Source organism: Eublepharis macularius, chromosome 13, assembly GCF_028583425.1.
Source record: "Eublepharis macularius isolate TG4126 chromosome 13, MPM_Emac_v1.0, whole genome shotgun sequence".
NCBI lineage: Eukaryota > Metazoa > Chordata > Lepidosauria > Squamata > Eublepharidae > Eublepharis > Eublepharis macularius.
This window is the reverse complement of record NC_072802.1, coordinates 21,243,818-21,258,532: the sequence shown is the minus strand read 5'-3', so window position 1 is coordinate 21,258,532 and position 14,715 is coordinate 21,243,818. Positions and strand designations below refer to the sequence as shown.

General features: G+C 41.9%; 1 protein-coding gene across 2 annotated transcripts in view; it reads right to left on the bottom strand.

Moving 5' to 3' along the window:
- DACH2 (dachshund family transcription factor 2) overlaps positions 1-14,715 on the bottom strand; it is a 433,444-nt gene that overhangs the window by 156,857 nt on the left and 261,872 nt on the right. The gene's annotated exons all lie outside the window — the stretch shown is intronic.

Below are 14,715 nucleotides of genomic sequence, written 5' to 3'. Positions count from 1 at the left end.
CAGACATGAAGCACCACGATAGCATTTAGTTATGTTGCAGGAGATGTCCTGTTAAGTATTTTATTATTTATTTATTTGCATTATTTATAGTCTGCCTTTATCACTGGGACTCCAGAAGGACTATACAGAGTAAGTGGGGGGGGGGAGCATACTGTCCATCTGCCTGTCAGTGGTGGGGGGAGCATATGGTCCATCTGCCTCCCCATGCTTGAAGAGTTAGAGGTTCACCAACCCACACCTCTTACCCTTTTCTTCCCTTGTGTATAGTGGGCAGGGAAAGGGGGAAGGGTGTCCCATTTGGAATGTGGATATCCATGAGATGTTATTTTATTGGTCTTATTTATTGTATCTTATTCATGATTGTGGCCCGCCCTGAGCCTGCTTGCAGGGAGGGCGGGCTAAACATGCAATAAATAAATAAAATAAAAATAAATAAGTCAATACAATCAACAGGATGGGACATCCAACGGACAATGCAATAGGATTTGGATTGTAGGAATCTGGAACCAAACAGAAATGTTCTGAAAGTTACAAAAAATCCAGACCGGGTTGTTAGAATGCTTCTGAAAGCATTCCCTCCCCCAAGCCCAGAACTGCTGGAAACGAAGCTTGCACGAGGATCGAGCCAGTCTGGGGTAGTGGTTAAGAGCAGCAGGACTCTTATCTGGAGAGGCAGTTTGCTTCCCCACTCCTCCATTTGAAGCCAGCTAGGTGATCTTGGGTCAGTCACAGCTTCTCGGAGTTCTCTCAGCCCCACCCACCTCACAGGGTGATTGTTGTGAGGATAATAACATACTTTGTAAACCGCTCTGAGTGGGCATTAAGTTGTCCTGAAGGGCAGTATATAAATCAAATGTTATTATCAAACTATCTGCCTTGGAAAGAAACCCCTCTTTATACCAGGTGGGCAGGAGACAGATTGCCCTGGATATATATTTGGGAAACGTCCTGGCATGCATCACACCATCCATGGACTTTGCAGAGCACGACCTCTTTCTGCACCCCACTGAGCCCTCTCAAGTTTTGTTCCTGAGGAACATCAAACTTTCAGGAACAGAACAGGGGCAAAGCGAGAGAAGGGGATGAGTGCAAGACGGGACCCCCCCCCCTTCAACCACAAACAAAAATGCTGATTTAGCTGGAGGAACTATGTTGAAAATGGTCACATGGCCAGTGGCCCCGCCCCCTGATCTCCAGACAGAGGGGAGTTTAGATTGCCTTCTGCACCACTGAGCAATCTCAACTCCCCTCTGTCTGGAGATCAGGAGGCGGGGCCAACAGCCATGTGACCATTTTCTCCGAGGGCAACCCACTGAGTTCCACCACCTCTTTTCCCAGAAAAAAAAGCCCTGCATACTACTCTGTATGTACTCAGAGACACTGTTGTTTGTATCTCTTTCACTAAATGGCACTGATGCTTTGCATCTCTTTTACTAAAGGAGGGAAAGGCAATGGACGGGAGAACGGAACTGGCTAAGGGGAGTTGGGCTAATAACAACACTAACAACACAAGCATGAGATTTGTACACTTTTTTATACTCCTGTGTTACCAATACAACAGGGTTATGCTAATCTCTAATGCATCCACTCGTGGCTACCTTTCTCCCCGCTGCCTCTCAATGACTACAGAGTAATGGAAACAAATCAAATCAACCCTCTAATATATCACCATATCATAGTCCTGCAATTATATTCACAATAAGCACTTAAACTGGTTTTTATAATTCCATTGCCATGACAAAGCCATAGCAACTTCAATCCTACATGCCAAAACATTCCTAGAAATACTACCCCCCTTATTTGCTAGCACAGGAAGGGACATTCTTCACCCCCCCCCCAAGGATAAAGAGCAGATAGTAAGTCTGTCTCTGTCAGTAAGTAGGAAAATACACACCCATAATGCTACATCTCTGTTCCTTATCTCTTGAATATTCTACCCGGCCATTCAGCATGGAATGCCTGAACGTCCTGTGAAATCTCTCTGTGACACACATGCAAGTCATATTTTCTCATAGGCCAAGCATTTATAACCTTGACCTGGATAGCCCAGGTGAGCCTGATCTTGTCAAATCTCAGAAGCTAAGCAGGGTCGGCCTTGGTTAGTAATTGGATGGGAGACCTCCAACAAAGACCAGGGTTGCAAAGGCAGGCAATGGCAAACCACCTCTGTTAGTCTCTTGTCATGAAAACCCTGCAAGGGATTGCCATAAGGCAGCTATGACTGGAGGGCATTAATAACCTTGCAAGTCATTAATGAATACTGCAAATACCACATGATTGGCATTTACATTTGTACTTTTCCCTGGTATATTTACAACAATGGGGAAATGTTTATCTAAGGACTACTGGTCTTCAAAGGATGCTTATACAGGGTCAGACCGCGAGGCAGTCTAACTGAGCAGTGCTGACTCTAACTGGCAGTGACTTGCCAGGATCTCAAGGCACAGAATGGTCTTTTGTAACACTCACAACAACCTTTAAAAGGAAACGCTAAAGACTGAATCTGAGGCCTGATTCATGCGAATCATATGCTCTACCACTGAGCCCCGGACCTTTCACCCGAAAAGTTCCATGAGGAAATCTTGGGTCAAAAATAGGTCTCTGAAAACTCGTATTAAATTTAATAACATTCGATAGTAACATTTGATTTATATACCGCCCTTCAGGACAAGTTAATGCACGTTCAGAGTGATTTACAAAGTGTGTTATTATTACCCTCACAACAATCACCCCGTGACGTGGGTGGGGCTGAGAGAGCTCGAAGAAGCTGTGACTGACCCAAGGTCACCTAGCTGGCTTTAAGCAGAGAAGAGGGGAATCAAACCCGGGTCTCCAGATTAGAGCCCTGCCACTCTTAACCACTACACCAGATTGGCTCTCAATGTAATATCTCACATGGTAGGCCATTTTTCATGAGTATTTCCTGAAAACAGTCCTTCGCAATAGGCCATAAAGTGATCAGCAGCAACGCCTAGAAGGAATCATTTTAGCACTGTACAAAGCCGGGAGTCAAAGCGAAGGACGTAGGAGGGCTGTGATGGGAGAGGCATTAATGTTCTCTCAGCTGGCCCAGTGGACTGGAATGAGAACGGCTAAGCATTGTTCTCTGACCAAAGCCTTTTTAAAAAGTTTGGAAACTGGTTTGATGGTACCCATCCCTCTGCATTAATCGGAAAGCTTTTCTGTCAAAACTGCGAATGAGTAAATTAACGAAAAGAGGAGCTATGAGCAATCAAATCTGGAGGTATGCAATTAATTAAAGTTGAATGGCAAGCCAGAGCACTGCTGTACAGTCTCTCATATTAAAACAAAACATTTAATTAAATTAACAGTCAACAATTTGCAATGAATAACATTCAAAAGGCGAAGGGGGAGGGGAGAAGACGCCAAAAATGGTTTCGCTCTGGTATTGTTTCAAATCTGAATGCATCGATTCCTGTGTATGGATCAGCCGTGTGTGTTATTTGCATTCACAACTGCCATGGGTCAAGCGTGATGCTCTAAAAACACGAACAATGGAACATCTGGCAGTGTAAAATATTCATGTGTGATACCATATTGAAACTAGAAAAGTGGGGAGACAGTTCCAAAAAATCCGAGTCTTGGAAGATTCTGACAGCTAGAATTTTAAATCTCCCCCACCCCCATAATTTTATTTCAGTCTGGATACATCAATATCTTCTGCAGCCTGCATCTATGCTCAGCTCTGTCACATGTGAAGTTAAATACTCCTTATTTTATTTCATTTATTTGGATATTTATACCCTGCTTTCCTCCCCAATGGGGACTCATAATTATAACATCGTTCTTCCCCCTCTCTATCTTCCTCAGCTTGACCTCATAGGGTTGTCATGAGGATAAAACAGATCACTTATGTACACCCTCTTGGTGGAAAAGTGGGATGCAATGTAATAGAAGATTAAGAAATTAAAATATATAGCAATGTAAAGCACTTTCTCCTACTTACTATGGAGACCTACTGAAAAGTCACTGCTCAGTGACAGACCCTTCATAGACAACAAGTAGTGGATTCTGTACTGATATGCAAAGACCTGGTATGAAGGAGCAGAGCCTAGGACACCAGGTGAGGTGATTCAGGACCCTGGAGAGAGCACAGGTGGGGGCTGGATGTGAGCCTACTGCCAGGAAGCAGTTAGCCTGGAGTATTGTTTCAGCACCACATGTGATCACATGAAACTGCCTTTTACTACGTCAGCCCCCCCCCCGGCCCCGCCTCAAAGAAATCTGGATCCAGGTTTCAGGGATCTCAAAAAAATCCGAGATTCCTAAAATCTAGGGAAGATTCTCTGATCTGTTTAAGACAGTTCAGAGAATGCTGGATTAATGAGGCCATTATTATCTGGAGGGCTGGGGAGGGGGTCATTTTTCCAGAAAAATGCACCAAATTTGCCTGGAACCTATTCCTAACTGTCCTCTAAAGACCACCCAAGTTTCAGGAAGATTGGACTCCGAGGTCCAATTCTATGGGCTCCGGAAGACGGCGCCCCCAGCAACTCTCCATTGTTTCCTGTGGGGAAAACATTTCCAAGCAGGCTTTCAGGCAGAAACACAACAGGGCAAGGCTGCCAGTGGCCAAAGGTGCACTCCCAAATGCAACAGGAAGCCCAACAGAACCAAACTGCTGAAGCCAGGTAATGGATGGAATCTGCCGAGAACCCAAATGAATCAAGGGGACTAACATCAAACCAGAGAATCGTGTCAAAACAGAGAATTCTATCCAAACCAAACCAGACTGAACCAGGGTCACTCCCAGAAGCCAAGCAGACAAGGAGAACTCCTGCACAGATTGGCTACTCACTCTTCCCTTTTAATGTTGTTAACTTTTACATTTTAGGTAAAATGCATTTTATAGTAATTTTATTTATATGTATGTAATTATATCTGTATTCTTGTATTTTTTTTGCTTTTTAATGGTTTTGGATTATGAAGGCCTATGGCCATATACAATAAATTCATTCATGCATTCATTATTCACTCTTCTCTCCCTGCTTTACTCGTCCTCCCTTCTCCTCTCCCCTTCTTGAAAAAATGTGGGAGAAGTCCAAGAAGAAGCCAGCCAGAGGCTGAAGCTATGTTTCCCAGATTTATCCGGATCTGGATCCGGGTTCCCAGATCGGATCCTGGATTCTCTGATTTGGTTCGGGAAAACCAGATTTAGTCTGATCAGTAAAAATCCAGCTTTCCACCCCAAATCTAGGATCCATTTTGCACATCCCTAATGGTCTATCAGCCCTGACCTGGATAGACCAGGAGAGCCTGATCTTGTCGGATCTCAGAAGCTAAGCAGGGTCAGCCTTGGTTAGAAATTGGATGGGAGATTGCCAATGAAGACCAGAGTTGCAGAGGCAGGCAATGGCAAACCACCTCTGTTAGTCTCTTGTCAGGAAAACCCCACCGGGGGTCACCATAAGTCAGCTGTGACTTGAGGGCAAGGTTTCATTTTCATTCAATGGTCTCTCAAGTTCAGTATTGTCTACTGGAACTACCAACAGCTCCCCAGAGACTCTAGCAGAGGTCTTTCACATCACCTACTACCTGATCCTTTTTGCTGGAGATGCTAGGGGCCTTCTGCAGACAAAGCTGATGCTCTATCACCGAGTCATGGCTATTCCTCCTAACTAGCCCCTGTTCCCAGAGTAATCACCCTCTGCTTTGAAATGCAACTGGAACGTGATAAAAATGTTTGCGCAACACTACTTGAATGGGTCACAGCATGTAACATATATCATGCCACTAAAGAAATTTTCAATTGATTCATCAATTAAGTTTTCATATGAGGAAAAGCAACAGTTCTGAAGCTTATATTTATTTCAAGATGCTGCCTTTATGTGCCACACAGCAACTGTGTTCTTGGAAGAATTTCCTCCGGCGTATGAGAGAAGGGGAATTCCTCTTCTACGATGGTGTTGGCTGTCTGTAGTTTTTACAAGAGCCAATGAGGTTTTTAAATCTTCTTTCTGATTAATTTGGGATGAGCTTTTTGTTGTTGATTAGGAGGGTTAACTCACCCTGAAAAGCTGAGAAGTGCAAAAACTAAATTCTGTAGGGCTCATATTCTGAAAAAAAACTAGGATGGATGATAGAAGGGAAACTATAAAATCTAAGCTAAGAAACAAAATAAAGCAGGCCAGGACTGTAGCTTTCCTTCCATTCTTCACAGAGGGCTGCTTATGATGGTTGATTGATTTCATGACATTTTTCTGTTCTTTTTAGAGTTCAGGCTACGAGAGTGATTTGTCAAGTTTGTAATACTTAATACTTTTAGCGAGCTTCACTCTAGTGACCTTTATCATATTCGGTACAGTTGACTGCCTGATCCCTTTTGGTGCTCAGGATCACAAAGAAGAATGTAAAAAATGAGAATGAGGGCAGAGAGACTGATTGTCAAGAAGATCAGCAGAATGTTCAACATTCGTCAGGATTTTGAATATATTCTTTGAGTTAGGTAAAGGTAGTCTCCTGTGCAAGCACCGAGTCATTACTGACCCATGGGAGGACGTCGCATCATGATGTTTTCTTGGCAGACTTTTGTTATGGGGTGGTTTGCCATTGCCTTCCCCAGTCATCTACTCTTTACCCCCAGGAAACTGGGGACTCATTTTACCGACCTCGGAAGGATGGAAGGCTGAGTCAACCTTGAGCCGGCTACGTGAACCTGGCTTCCGCCGGGATCGAACTCAGGTCGTGAGCAGAGCTTGGACTGCAGGACTGCAGCTTACCACTCTGCGCCACGGGGCTCATTCTTTGAGTTAGACCAGCCCTATTCAATATTGTTAAATGTTGTAATATTGTGCACTGTTTTCATTTCATTTTCAGACATTGGGGCTTAGTATACATTGCAAGTATATATAATGGAGCCCCAACATTGTGATCAACCGCTTTGGAGAGGAAGAGTTTGCATTTATTTCTATGTATTAAAAAAAAAAAAGAGGTACAGGGGTCTTTGGATCCGAACTGCGGTGTGAGGGTAGGGAACTCTGTTTTAAGGCTCAATAGAGCATTCAGTTGCTCTAGAACATGATGCAGTTAGTGGTTTGAACTGCACTTTTTCCTATTTTTGCAGGATGTATCAGTTTTGTGCAGAACTTAATTCATTTTAATTGATTTGTCTGCTGCTAGTTTTGTCGGTTTGATAAAGTATGAGAAGGGGAGTAAATTGTTATGATTATTGGTTTAGATCCAGCAATGCAGAAGTGTAAAGGAAACCGTACTTAGAGCGGTTCTACTTGTACAAGCGGTTGTGCAAAAGCCGCAGCAACACACAGCAGTTCAATCTCATTTTTAACAAAATAGTAACGTGCAAACGGAGCAAGGAAATGTACAACACATGTTTCACAGGAATTTATTTAATGTGCTTCTGACGTTAGAAAAAATACCTCATGCTGAGACTTCCATTCTTGTTAGGGATACAAATGCATTTACTTAGCACAAGCAGATGGCAAGGAATGATTTCAGCATTTCCACTTGTGCAAGGACTATTGTGGCACCCATCATTTTTAGTGTGAAGTTCCAGTCCGTGTTTCATGTAGGCTGTTTCATGTAAACTGCCTCGAGTCCACTTTTCGCAAGGATAGTTGGCACAGAAGCATTTTATTTAATTAATTAAACCCTCCCTCCTGGTGCCCTTTTCTGACCTGAAATGGCCTCGGGGAGCAGCTATTTGTCCTGTTGGGGAACAGTACAGGTACTGACCGATACCTGTACATTCCACATTGGGAAAATGGCATGGGGAAGTTGAACCCTCCTCTCTCCTTAGGCTGAATGGGGCCCCTGCGTATCTGAGCTTTAGAGATACAAATGCAAGGAGCTCCTTTCATAGAACTCCCAGCATCACAGCCGTCTGAGCCCTACATTTCTCATCAGCTCTGGCAGACAGCTGCGGTTGACAACCACCCTTCACCTACAAGGGTCAAAGGAAGGCAGAAAGACTGCCTTTTATCCAGAGATAAAAATAAATTACAGGGGTTTATTGGAATTCTCCATTAAAACAAGTCCCTTGTACATGCAATTCTAGCATATCAAGGAAAAGACTAAGCTCTCCAACATCTGTATGTGGACGAATGTTCAGTTACACAATCCCCCACTGCTGCAGTTTGAAGTGGGATACTCTAGGAGTAAGTCTGAACTTCATCCAATGTTTGTGTGAACTAGGCCTGTTAGCTGAAACTTCTATTTTTAAATCAAGCAGCCCTTCCTTATGGAAAGATCCAACCTCTTACCGGACAAATACATATTCTACTGAGAACAGTACAATCTGGAAAATACACAACAAATACTGATTTACTCAAGCCTTCATTGACCCCAAAGAAAGATATACCAAGTTATACCTTCATGTTATATAGATATCAGAAACTGAACTTGAGCTGTTATAATAAATACAGCCAAAATTTGTAGCTAGGATTTCCTGTGTGCCAAATAAGAATAAATCCCTCTTGTATTTTACAGACTCGATTTAGGATGCTACATACAGCAAGTAATTCATCGGAACAATTGTATAACATTAGGCTATATTCTATCATGCAACCACAGCCCAGTCCCATATTTTTAAGAGGCGAATTTCAAATCAGAATACAGGAACACTGATGGATTCTGAATTTCATCCAAAGACAGCAAAGAATTTCTGAATGGTATGTAGGGTGTTTGCAGGCGACAGTTTAATTTTGCCACTCTACCATAAAGCAATCTCAGCCCACTCATTCTTACAAATTAATACAGCAATGATTAACTCTATTAAGGATTATTTCTGGCAATACCCTGTTTCAAAGGGCTGTAAACATTGTAAATTACTGTGGGACTCTCCCAGTGGTAGAAAAACCATGCTAGCTCCCTTTACAGTTTCATACCAGAGATTGCAGTTGATTTTTTTTCCAATCTGAAATAATCAAGTTTTAAATAGGAACAATGGGATGGATTCTTCCCCTAGCCTACCATTCCACGGAGCAAAGTTGGAAGCCGTCATCCAGCCTTTCTCCAACTCCACTGGAGAATGAGCCACTTAAGTTGGAGGGAGGTTCCTTGGAAGATAGTATAATCCATCTGAATAAAAGTTTTGTAGGTTTAAAAAAAGAAGGCAATTTCTGGGGTAGAGCCCTAATGAGAACAAAGCTGATTAAATGAAAAACTCAACAATAGCAAAGGAAGTTTTAAAACACAGTTTGGTTTTCATAAATAACATCACTAGGGTTGGATCTAATCAGATCTTCTGCCAGTGAAAAAAGGAGGAAAAGGTCCTCTTTGGCCACCAAAAAGGCCATTCTGGGGATAATGAGCTCTGCATGGACCAAAGCCATGTGGGAAAGGGATTGTACTAAGAAGGGGGAACAGAAGAAAAAAAGCTGGATCTATCAAAGCAAGAGAAACAAAGGCATCTATCATACTCTTTGCACAACTCTTTTAAAGGGCGCCATGCACAGAAGCATTTTTCTAGCATGTGATTAATTGATTTACTTATATAGGGCTATCAAATACGTGGCGATGTCTGGAGAAACATAACAGAATAATACATATTCTGACTAGCAGTAACCTGCCATGATCTCAGATGGTGAAACAACCTCCCCAGTAACTGCTACTCAAGATCCTTTTTACTTGAAGAAGCTGGAGACTGAGCCTTCTGCATGCAAACATGACGTGCTCTACCACTGAACAACAGCCCTCTCTAAGCTTCCTTACAGCCAGATATGGACGAAGGCCTTAAGACAAAGGCTTCGTGGGAAAAGTAGCTTTTCAGTAGATCTCCCACCTGTCTAAGGATAATCTCAGGTGGTTCATAACATTTTTAACGTAGCCTAATCAATGAAATATGCCTGCCCTTGAACAAAAATGTAACAGTCTTTCTGAAGTAAAGCATTCTTGATCTCAAACAGTACGCAGACATGACAGCAAACATCTTCTCATTATGGAATGCCTCTTTCAAAAAGTATACAATGCCTCTTCTAAAAAGGTGCCTGCCAACCAAGGTTTTTTTTTTTCTTTTGCAAAATCTTGCAACAAAATAACATTTTTGTTTTCAAAATTTACTACTTGATTGATCAGGAGCACCTATTTAATAATCAAATAGTTTCTATCAGTTGATTGCATTAATTAAATACTGGAGTTTTGAAGGAGGATTGGAAGGAAGGGAGAGGTGGCACCATATAGCTCTTACAGGACAGTGTTCCAGCTGAGAGAGTGCCAGCCAACTGCTAAGAAATGATAATAATCAAAATGTTTAAAGAAATCCTCCAAAACCATCCCAAAATTATATTGGGGAGGAACAAAGGGTTGGTCGTAGCTGGTTCCATGGTGACATTGAGACCCAATCAAAGATCTCATAATTAAGTAGAAATTGAACATTTTGATTAAGCACCAGTTAGCTCTAACTGATGAAGAGGAAGGCATATTACAAGAAAGCAACTACCTGTTATCAAATTACAAAGCATTTTTTTAAAATTAAAGGCCCCAAACAGGCAATAGATTGACCAGCAAACAGGTTTCCAGTGACCTAAGGGGGATTTCTTGTTCCAGTTAACAGCCTCTGAAGAATGCTTCTTTTTGATTCTTGTCTGGGACTCAAAAATGATTGTCCTATTTAACCAGTGTTCTGTCACACACACCAGAGAATCCTATTTACTTAGATGCTGGTGAAACATTAAAAACACAATAGCGTGATTGTCTTTGGAAGAAAATTTTTCAAGATTGGCTTTTCCCCCCATCTTTTTTTTTTTAAGGGTGGGGGGAGAGATCAAAAAGCTAACTTTAATAGATGTTTGACTAAGGTCAGACTCCTAGGAAATGGAACACTGAAGATGAAAGCGAACAAATAGATTTGGCTTTTGATCTCGGCCAAATCCATTTGGCATTGTTTAGCTTTTCTATAATGCTTCAATTCTAGAGTGATATCATGGCCGAAATGAACTGGGCTTCCATTTGAAGTTTTTTTCCCTCCCTTTCTCTCTTTTTAATAGCTTTTGTAAAACTTTAACATGAACCGCAGACAAAAAGTTTAGGTGGGAAAAACAAAAAGCTTCCAAAGAATTGCCTTTGAATAAGATGGTTCTTTTGTAAAAAATGGAGCTCGTTAGGATTTTCTGTAAATTATATCTCGGGAATAGCCACAGCAGCTAAGAGTGTCTTGATTCAACCAGAACACCAAACCATAGTTCAAGAAGGTGAGTGTGAAGACTGAATTGTCAAGTTAGCAAATCTGAATTGGCAACCAGGTCTTTAAAGGGAATCACACACTTTCCCAGGTGTCCCAAACAGGTGTCTTGGGTTGCCCACACCGTCAGGGATGTGTTTAGAAGTCCGTCCCCCTCGGATCAACCTGATTCTGCATATCACGGTCAACAAATCTCAGCAGAAGTGGAGGGAACAACCATTTCTGTTGTCAAATTTACACTCACCTACTCCATGACTTGCAGAAGCCAACAGGTTTCAATATGAAGGGCCGTGAGCAGAATAACCCATGTGCTGGAAAGCGATCATCATACACGCAGCATGTAGGCGTTTGGGCATTTGACAAAACGGGCTTCGGTCTGCAAAGGCTCAGGCCAATATAAATCTGTTTATCTTTGAGGTGTCACAAGGGTTCTTAACACACCATTTGGTCCATTTCTGAATCATTTTAACCCTGAAACAGTGATGGATACTGACTGAATTCTAGCATCTGTGGCCACTACTTGTAATTTGGATCCTTGCCTATCCTGGCTTCTAAACTCTTGAAAGACCGCATAAAGGAGTCCTTAATGTCCATCATAAATCAGTCACTAACGGAAGGCACCTTCTCTCAGTCTCTCAAAGGGGCTGTCATCCGCCCACACTACTTTAAAAAACCATCCTTGATGTAGCCAATTATCACCCAGTCTCCAATCTGCCCTTTCTGGGCAAAGCAGTTGAGAGAGCAGTAGATGACCAACTCCAGCCTTCTTGGAGCCTTGGAGCTTTTTCAGTCTGGTTTTAGGCCAGGCTATGGGACAGAGACGGGGCATTCAAGATTCAGGGAAATCGATTTCCTCAACTGGCATGATTCATGTTCTAGGCAGCTCCTTTAATTTACAGAGGCCCTGTTCATGGAACCTGTACACATGCAAGTGAGATTGGATGGGTCCTTAACAGACCGCTTGTATACCTGGCTAAAACAAGTTTTCTTCCCTAACCTGACCCCAAATCCTAATTAAAATTCACATAAAAATCCTGACTAAGCTGACACTCTTATCCAGATCAAAAAGAGTCCAGTAGCACCTTTAGTCTTAAAGGTGCTACTGGACTCTTTTTGATTTTGCTGCTACAGACTAACACGGCTAACTCCTCTGGATCTACCCTTATCCAGAGCTACAGTTCCATGTTTGAGGGAAATGTTTCTCTGTTCCTGCTCTTAAGCTTAGGCTGGATCACCTCCTTCTACCCAGTGGAGTTCGGTGGGCTCTGACTGGCCGACCATTATTTGGATTTGCGTCACAAGGACTGGTTCAGAGCCCTGGAAGATAGGCAGGATCTGGGGGATGAGTGCTACACCCTTCTTTTTCATCAATATAACAGATTAAACCAGCCAACTCCCCAAAATAGAACCTTATTGAGTGTAAACATGAAAACACAATCAATCTGCCAATCCCTTGCAAGCAATGTAAGTATTTCACCCTCTTCTCAATATGCTCGAGTAGAAGGATGAGGGAATGGGAAGATGGCTGCCTGCTGGTTGAGGGGTTTAGGCTGAGATTTCGCTTCCCTCTGGTTGGAGATGTAGGTTGCTAAACCCTGGGCATGGACTAGGGTTGCCAGCTCCAAGTTGGGAAATTCCTGGAGATCTGGGGGGTGAAACCTGGAGAAATCTGGAGAAAGTGGGATTTGGGGAGGGAAAGGACCTTGGCATGGCATAATTCCATAGAGACCACCCACCCAAATTAGCCATTTTCTCCAGGTGAACTGATCTCCGTGGCCTGGAGACCAGTTGTAATTCCAGGAGATCTCCAGCCACTACCTGGAGGCTTCAGAAAAAACGTGACCAACTAACTAAGAAGGTATAATAAATAATACAGTCAATATAAATCTGTTACTATGTACCTGTTTTGAATGAGTTTAGAACTGTTTTCTGCTGTGTGAGTATTTTGTCATTGGAAATTACGGGATTGTGTGCAAACTTTTGAAATTTGTATTTATTGTAATTTTTATGTCTTACAGTTGTAACTGCTTGGAAGGAGAATCCGATACAGGATGGTCAATTGCTAGCTAATCCGTTGCGGTTACATTTTTTATTTCAGCAGCTCATTCATTGAGTTTACTATTATAGACCATGACTTGGCTTTATTACTTTTACATGGATTTCTTGTTGCACAAGTTGGTGGTTTTTCTTTGAATGTTGTTCTTTGTATTCATTAATCTCATTTGATTTCATTGATACTGTCTTATGGTTACCCTTGGTCAATTCTATATTGTTTACTTGGTAGAATTCTTTTGATGTTATATTTACTTGATGTATATTTACTTTATTAATAAGCGTTTGGCTATGGTCACAGCTTAGTTTTTTTGACTCTGGGGTTGCCTCCCCCCCCTCGGTTTTGCGCGTTGCTACCTGTTGGAGCTACGTTGCAATGGGGTGGTCTGGTTTTGCCGAGGCTCCCTTTAAGAGCTTTTTGATTGTTTTGTTTGATTGCTTTACATATTTTCTATAAATTCACTGTTTGTAGATTTATATTGACTGTATTATTTATTATACCTTCTTAGTTAGTTGGTCATGTTTTTTCTGATACCATTTGCTTTACGTGACTCTCTCTTTTGGGCTTATTACTACCTGGAGGCTGGCAACCCTAGCACGGACAGAGGCATGAGCCAAAGGGCAAAAGCCAAAGGCTCTTGGTCCTTGATTCTCAGGGCCAAGCTACACATGACGAATGACACTTGAACGGCAAGTGGATTGAGTGGAGGGCAAGTGAACAGGGAGAAATACACTTGCTGTTCAAGTGTCATTCGTCATGTGTAGCTTGGCCCTCAGTCTGTGGCTTGAAGCCTGTGGCCTTAATAGACCACCCCAGTAGCTTCCATACCAGACCAGGATATTTAGTGTGTCACTAAATAAGCCACTTTGGGTCCCCTTTGGGAACAAAAGCAGAATAAAAAATGTACAAGCAAAAACCATTGAGATTGGAGTATTTTTCCCTGTTACTTATTTGCTTATTTGTTAACAAATTATCTAGTTGAAGAGATGTCCCAGAATTATAAAAGCAAGATAGAAAGGTTTAAAAAGATCCCCCCCTTTTTTTTTACATGGCTCAATGTTGTGTGCTAAACCTCACCTCCTCAAAAGGTTGATATCCATACATTTACATTAATAGCTTAGGAACAATTTAGAAACAGCTCCACTAAATAAGGAATATAACATTATCCCATCACCGATGCTGAACTTAATTAAGCAATCATTTCCTACAGTTTTAATAATTGTTATTGGAGGAATCAATAAAGCAAGAGTGTTAAGGGAAACTTACTGAAAGTAAAGTTTGTTCGACAGTGTATGTTAACGTGAACAGACTTAAAGATGGCAGTAAATCTGCTGCAATGAACAATTTGAAAATAAGCAGCCCATGGGCAAAATTTCCTGTGAACTCTTTTGGTGCCAATCCCCCTAAAATGAACGGGGATTTTACAAGTGCACATTATCGGAGTTTATGTAAATATTACCCTTTTATATTACTGTTTTAATTAACTATTTTAATTTTGTGCTAT